General features: G+C 47.1%; 1 long non-coding RNA gene across 1 annotated transcript in view; it reads right to left on the bottom strand.

Moving 5' to 3' along the window:
* LOC126095751 (uncharacterized) overlaps positions 1 to 7,930 on the bottom strand; it is a 1,187,680-nt gene that overhangs the window by 109,407 nt on the left and 1,070,343 nt on the right. The gene's annotated exons all lie outside the window — the stretch shown is intronic.

The raw sequence follows: 7,930 nt of genomic DNA, 5'->3' as shown, positions 1-7,930 counted from the left end.
CCTGCTTCCGCCAGATGCAGCGCAGGGCAGTGCTGCGGTCACAAAGCCACAGGTTGCCGACCAATCAGCTAATAAACACACAGAGCTATTAGCGCGCTAAACGTTTGCCAAACACGGACACCCCTCGCCTGCCAACCAGTCCGCCGCCCCTGCAGACAATCGCCTCCCCCAGGGCACCTAACTGCCGCCGCCGGCCGGGGGGTTCCCCCTCTACCCGGGAGACCTCTGGCGTCGACCGACCGGTTGCATCCCGTTAGCATCACAATGGACCCCCGGCCGGCCCGGCGGCGCAAATGTAATGGAGTTGGCATCATTACTGTCATAGGGCCGGCCCATTATCCCAGGTGTCGCCTCGTCCCGCTCGGCCGAGGGGCAGGATAACAAAGGGCGCAAAAAAAGGCCAGGAACGTCCCTTTTAACTACTCAAATAACTTGCCGCCTGTATATTACACAGCAGTAACAGCTGGACGTGCCACGGCCGCAGAACGATACAGCTGCGGGCCCGCAACACAACCGCCGCCAAGTGCACGGCAGCCAGACTCTGTTCAGCTGGGCTCGGGGGGTAGCGACACGGCGGGCCGGGCACCATTGCGCTCCGTTCCGTTACCGCAACTCCGAACGCTTTTCTGCGATGTTCTTCTGACATGAAGACAGTATTCCGAATTCTGTATCTTGTTTGTCAGCGCCTCTGGGTGCTATGCAAAAGACCTGGTTTCTGTTTCTAGTACAGCCAGGCATTTTTCCTTGCTGGGAGGACTGGAACGGGATGCACTCAGCCTCATGATGCCAACTGAGGAGCTACTTGAGTTAGAAGAGCTGCTCCACGGTCGAGAAAGCCAACAACGGTTTGCTGACCCCATGCCCCTCCGTACAGCATCCAATGACGCCACTGGCAGTCGGTCCCGATTGACCCATCGGGGCCAGAAGGGAGAGCTTCGCTAACTTTCTCTGAACATTTTAATTTCCTTCATCGCAGCATTAAGTTCACAATGGAAGTAGAGATCTGCAATGAAACAGAACGGACTCTCTGAGATGCAGATCCATCGTATCTTGGGGTATAGATCATCGCCGAAAGTGGATCAAGATGAATTTACATCAGTTTCTCCCATATCCTGGGATCATATCAGCTAAAACATGGAAAATTTATGAAATTTTAAAGTCAAGACTATATCTCGCCCACCTGTTAGGATTAGCACCCTTTTTGTTTCTTGGGTTGAGAATGCCCGGTGTTTATAAGCTTTCAAGACTCAAGTATACATTGACAAGAATATTTGTATTGCTGAGGTTTGGTGTCTGGAACATCGTCACCACACAAAGTTATCAACAACCCGAAAACTCCGCGATTACAGGGCATTAATTCTTGATGGACAGGAAATGAACTAAACACATCAAAAACAGTTTTGCATCACCTCGGTTCCGGAACCTGTACAGAAAATTGGAATAGAAATCAACATAAACATCATTTCCGCCCTTTCTACTACTCATGAAAACCACACATTGCATGTTCTACTACCATATAGCGAGACCTTCAGAGATGGTGGTCCAGATTGCTGTACACACCGGTACCTCTAATACCCAGTAGAACGTCCTCTTGCATTGATGCATGCTTGTATTCGTCGTGGCATACTATCCACAATTTCATCAAGGCACTCTTGGTCCAGATTGTCCCACTCATCAACGGCGACTCGGCGCAGATCACTCAGAGTGATTGGTGGGTCACGTCGTCCATAAACAGCCCTTTTCAGTCTATCCCAGGCATGTCGACAGGGTTTATGTCTGGAGAACATGCTGGCCACTCTAGTCGAGCGATGTCGTTATCCTGAAGGAAGTCATTCACAAGATGTGCACGATGGGGGCGCGAATTGTCGTCCATGAAGACGAATGCCTAGCCAATACGCTGCCGATATGGTTGCACTATCGGTCGGAGGATGGCATTCACGTATCGTACTGCCGTTACGGCGCCTTCCATGACCACCAGCGACGTACGTCGGCCCCACGTAATACCACCCGAAAACAGCAGGGAGCCTCCACCTTCCTGCACTCGCTGGACAGTGTGTCTAAGGCATTCAGCCTGACCGGGTTACCTCCAAACACCTCTCCGACGATTGTATGGTTGAAGGCAAATGCGACACTTATCGGTGAAGAGAACGTGATGCCAATCCTGAGCGGTTCATTCGGCATGTTGTTGGACCCATCTGTACCGCGCTGCATGGTGTCGTACTTGTTAAGATGGACCTCGCCATGGACGTCGGGATTGAGGCAACATGCAGCCTGTTGCGCACAGTTTGAATCGTAGCACAACGTCCTGTGGTTGCACGAAAAGCATTATTCAGCATGGTGACGTTGCTGTCAGGGTTCTTCCGTGCCATAATCCGTAGGTAGCGGTCATCCACTGCAGTAGTGGCCCTTGTGTGGCCTGAGCGAGGCATATCATCTTCAATTCCTGTCTCTCTGTATCTCCTCCATGTCCGAGCAACATCGCTTTGGTTCACTCCAAGACGCCTGGACACTTCCCTTGTTGAGAGCCCTTCCTGGCACAAAGTAACAATGCAGACGCGATCGAACCGTGATATTGACCGTCTAGACATGGTTGAACTACAGACAATACGTGTACCTCCTTCCTGGTGGAATGACTGGAACTGATCGGCTGTCGCACCCCTTCGTATAATAGGCGCTGCTCATGCATGGTTGTTTATAGCTTTGGGCGGGTTTAGTGACAGCTCTAAACAGTCAAAGGGACTGTGTCCATGATACAATATCCACAGTCAATGTCTATCTTCAAGAGTTATGGGAACCGGGGTGATGCAAAACTTTTTTGGATGTGTGTATAATGAGATACAGGTGGTTGCTGATGCATCTCGTTACTGGAACTGTGTTGAGAAGGACCCATTGAAACCAGGCTGGCTAATACTGTTACTAGTAGGGAGAAGTGCATCCTCTGAGTGAATTGTGGAAACAAACACGGACCTAAGAAGCCATTTTGACGATTAGTTACGATAGCAGTACATCGTTTTATTCTGCGTTCACCACCGCCGGGTGCCGCTAGTACCTTTTGTGGTGTGGACAGCATTCACGGCATTTAGCACGTGTGCTGAGTAGCTCTCTGCTGGTCTATACGGAGGGACCAGCTCCACAGTAACATCAGTTCGTCGACACGCAGCAACAACAGCGTCTCACCTGACCGTGACGGTCAAGTAGATCGCCGAAATATTATGTCTTCTCAGCTTGAAGTATCCAGCTGCAGATGTGCGAGGGCTATCCACAAAGTACATTACGTTTTGGAATTAAAAATAAATAAAGTATTGGAAATTTTTTTATTATATACAGATGAAAGCCACACTTAAATACGACTTTTCTACATAGTTGCCATTTAAATTAAGGCACTTATCGTAGCGATGGACGAGCTTGGAAATTCCTTCGTCGTAAAATTCGGCCGCCTGCGCCTTCAACCACGTGGTTACCTCTTCTTGAAGCTGTGCGTCGTCATCAAAATGCTGCATAGCCAACTACTTCTTCATTGCTGGGAATGAGTGGAAGTCGCTCGGTGCCAGGTCGGGACTGTACGGCGGGTGAGGAAACAACTCCCACTTAAAAGATTCGAGAACTTCACGAGTGGCATTTGCCGTGTGGGCCCGGGCGTTGTCGTGAATCAGCAAGATCTTTGAGCCCAACTTCCCCCTGCGCTTGTTTTGTATTGCTCTTCTGAGGTTGTGCAGAGTTTGGCAATACCTTTGAGAGTTTATTGTAGTGTCTCTTTCCAGGAAATCCACAAAAATCACACCTTTTCTGTCCCAAAAGACAGTCATTACGTGGTTGAAGGCGCAGGCGGCCGAATTTTACAACGAAGGAATTCCCAAGCTCGTCCATCGCTACGATAAGTGCCTTAACTTAAATGGCAACTATGTAGAAAAGTAGTATTTAAGTGTGGCTTTCGTCTGTATATAATAAAAAAATTCCAATAGTTTATTTATTTTTAATTCCAAAACGTGTGGATAGCCCTCGTACATATACACAGTATACGAGTATGGTGCATGGTGGTCCGCAGCTCGTTGTCTAGTGGTTAGCGCCAATACCTCGAGGTTCGCGGGTTCGATCCCCAGACGGGTCGGAGAGTGTCATCGCTAGGGGACTGGGTGTTTCTGTAATTCTATCATTTCCTCTCATTCTCATCGACGCGCAAGTCGGCATAGTAGCAACAGATAGAAAGTTTTGCACCAGACAGCCAAATAACCCCAGGCGGGGTTACAACGTGGTGGAGGGAGTATCGTACCAACATTAGCGATTTTCTGTGCTATTGATTCGCGTATTGATCGAGTCAAAGGTGACTGTCTATACGCTTCTCTACGCGGCCTTTTATCTTATTCGCACCATCCCCACACGAGATATACGTTGGAGGCTGCATTATGGTCTCTCAGTCTTCTTCGAACACAACTTCTCTAAAATTGCCCAACAGGATTTCTCAAAAACTACGTCGTCTTTCTCCCAAGCATTCCCATTTACGTTCACGAACATTTCTCTTATATTTCATGATACTGAAAATGTGGATCTGTAACTTCATTACACTTCAGTAAATATTTTCAGTCTAGATCGCATGATTTATAGTTATTGAAAACATCGTACGGCGCAGACATCTTCAGATATTAATAGAGAATAAAACGTGGGTTACGAGTACTGAGCGATATACGAGGCACGTTCAGTAAATAATGGAACACGTGGAACACATTTTTTCCCACCATTTTCGGTGGAAAAAATGCGGAATGTCCTGTGGGACATCGTGGAATATTCCCGCTTCAGCACCTGTTGTTTCATCAAGTTTCGTTAGGTAGCGGCGCTATGTGTAGCCTTCAAAATAGCGTATGTAACGGAGGTGCGTTCCAAGGAGAGAGCTGTCATTGAGTTTCTTTTGGCGGAAAACCAGAGCATCGCAGATATTCATAGGCATTTGTAGAATGTCTATGGAGACTTGGCAGTGGTCAAAAGTACTGTGAATCGTTAGACGAGACGTCTGTCATTATCGCAACAAGGTCGAGCAGACCTATTCGGCCGCATACAGCTGTGACTCCTGCAATGTTGAAACGTGCCGATGGATCACAATCAAAAACCTCGCTGCTCAACTGGACGTCTCTGTTGATAGTGCTGACACATTCGTCCACTAGTTGGGGTACTCAGATGTGTGTGCCTGCAGGGTTCCTCGCTGCGTAACAAAGAGCAAGAAAGGACTATCTGTGCGGAATTGCTTGCGCATTACGCGGGTGACCGTGACAGTTTTTTGTCGAACATCATCACAGGCCATGGAACATGGGATAATCATTTCGAACCGGAGACAAACCGGTAACCCAAGGAGTGGCGCCACACCACCTCTCCTCTGCAGAAAGAGTTCAAACCCACACTCTCAGCCAGTAAAGTAATGGCGACGGCCTTCTGGGACTCTGGAGGGCTTGTTCCTCATGGAGCAACGATCAACTCTGCATTGTGCTACCTCACGAGATTGAAGAAACGACTTCAGCGTTTTCGCCGCCACAAAAATGCAAACGAACTTCTTCTCCATGACAACTCAAGGGCTCACACAAGTCTGTGAACCAGTGAGGAGAACTTAATTGGTCTGTTCTCCCTCATCCACCCCACACACCTTCCGACGTGCACCTGTGTGGCTCAATGAAGGATGCACTCCGCAGTACGTATATGATGGGAAGGTTATTGATGCAGCAAGATTTTGGCACCGACGTCGACCAGTATATTGGTACCATACAGAACCTGCCAGTAAGGTGGCGGAAGGCCGTCGCTCTGAACGGAGATTATGTTGAAAAATAGGGCTTTGTAGTCAAAAGAGTGCGGAATAATACGGTATACTGGAATCCTGAATAAACCCAACCTGCTTTCAGAAAAAAATAAGTTTTTTATCGCTTACTCAACGCCCCTCGTAACTTTCATACAAATCTTAAGCATAGAAGGTCGGTTAGTATTTTAACGCCTCCTCGACGACGAGGAGGTCTTCACAGACGGAACCCCATCTTGGACTGCAGAAGGATAGGTAAGGAAACGAGCAGTGATCTTTTCAAAGAAAGCATCCCTTCGTTTGCCTTAATCGATTTAGGAAGAAAGGAAAGGAAATCTAGCATTGAATATCACGTAAACGATGAGGTAATTACGCACGAAACACTAGCTTCCATTGAGAAAGGCCGTGGAAGGAAATCGGCTGTCTCCTTTCGAAAGATAATCGGCGGAATACTACTTTCCCAGCTCTATCGGTCCAACTTATTTAGGGAAAGCAATGTAGAGCTAAACCTGGATGGATTAGAAGGGGATTTTGAACCTTCGTCTTCCCGTGTGCGACCCCGGTAGTTTACATGCACCAGCTCGCTAGGGCTGTTTGAATGATAACTTGTTATCCAAGTTGTATGCTCTATTACTGTCTGAAAGTGACTGTCGCGAAGCATGTTCTTAAGAAGACCATCAGTGCATCTACACAGGAAACATTTGTTGATTTTGAACATTATCTTTCCCTTTTTTTCTTCTAGAGTGACAGCCAGAACTCATCTACATCGAAAACGAGCACACTAGCTCATCTGCAAGGGGAGTGGTGATGTGTGACGTATACATAACAGGTACGGGGCATACAAAGATACTAAACCGTAGGGCGCCAATATTTAGAAATTAAGCTCCGCAGAAAATATTATTCGTCCAAAAAAAAAAAAAATTGCTCTTTACTGAGCGAGCTCTGTTTGGATTAGAATTTCGTGCGTATATGTTAGATATATACTTAAGGTAGAGAATTATTACCGAAACTTTGACAGAACGACAATAAAAATCGAGGCAGAGAGAGAAACAACAATAAAAAGGAAAGAAAAACTTTTTTCGTGGTTTTGAAGGCACTTAGTATTCACATTATCCAGGAATCTGTGGTGAGCGCGACAAGAACTCACACTCGGGAAGTCCCCTGATACAAACGCGCTACCTTGCACGCACGGAACAAAGGCGTGTCCCGTTTACCTCCGCCACGTGAACTCTTCTGCGACCGAATTTAAACGCACTGACTTCAAAGAAACCAGATATCGCCTCGTGTACACCCGCATCACACGTACAAAAAGCCTGAAGTCGCGCGAAGCGTGGTATTGTGCGCAGCTGGATGCGCGGCTATATTCTGAGGGTGCTGGATACGTCGCAGTACAAATATGAGAACTAAGAGATGCGTGTTGGTCGAGAACACTTTGCACTTTAAAAAAGAAATTGTTCGTACAGCAAATAAAGTCGAGCAGAATTTTACCGTGAGCCAGCGCGTAGTCGTCAGAGGCAAGTGAACTCGCGCGCGTTTCACACTGCCGCCAGCCAACACTAGACGCGATGAAGTGCTGCCCACAGCAACGGTCCCGTGTTCTCTCGGTGCGGGAGTAACCTACCATGTATTTAATGGACGTGTCTCCTTTTCCCGGAGGCAGCACAAGGGCCTCAGTCAGTTACGTACAAAACAATTACGTCGACTGTGCTAACGTTTTCTGTTTTATAAGAGATACTTCAGGGAAGGAGACTACATACAGCGTAAAAATTAAACAGGTCACAGTTGGTAACGTGGTTACTTTGTCCCCGACGCTAAGAAAAGAGAAAAAGGCGAAAGATAGGGATTAATGTGTCGCCAACGGCGAGGTCGATCGAGAGGAGCATGTGACGTTTGCTATGTTTGAATCGGATAAAAATAAATTCTGAGCTCCCATTCATTGATACCACAAACCTAGTTTGAGAGTTTCATCAGTAACATATGATGAATTAAACTGCCTGATTTTAGATGTGCTATGTGCCACGTAAATACTAGTAAGTCACAAAATGTCTCTGTATCACAATATTTGTTACATAAACACAATACTCAAAATAATCTCACAGTAACGAGACATCGGCTGTGTTTTTGCACTGTTGCCAACCTACATTTGTATCACGT

The sequence above is a fragment of the Schistocerca cancellata genome, chromosome 8 (genome assembly GCF_023864275.1).
Source record: "Schistocerca cancellata isolate TAMUIC-IGC-003103 chromosome 8, iqSchCanc2.1, whole genome shotgun sequence".
Lineage (NCBI taxonomy): Eukaryota > Metazoa > Arthropoda > Insecta > Orthoptera > Acrididae > Schistocerca > Schistocerca cancellata.
This window is presented reverse-complemented; position numbering and strand designations above follow the sequence as displayed.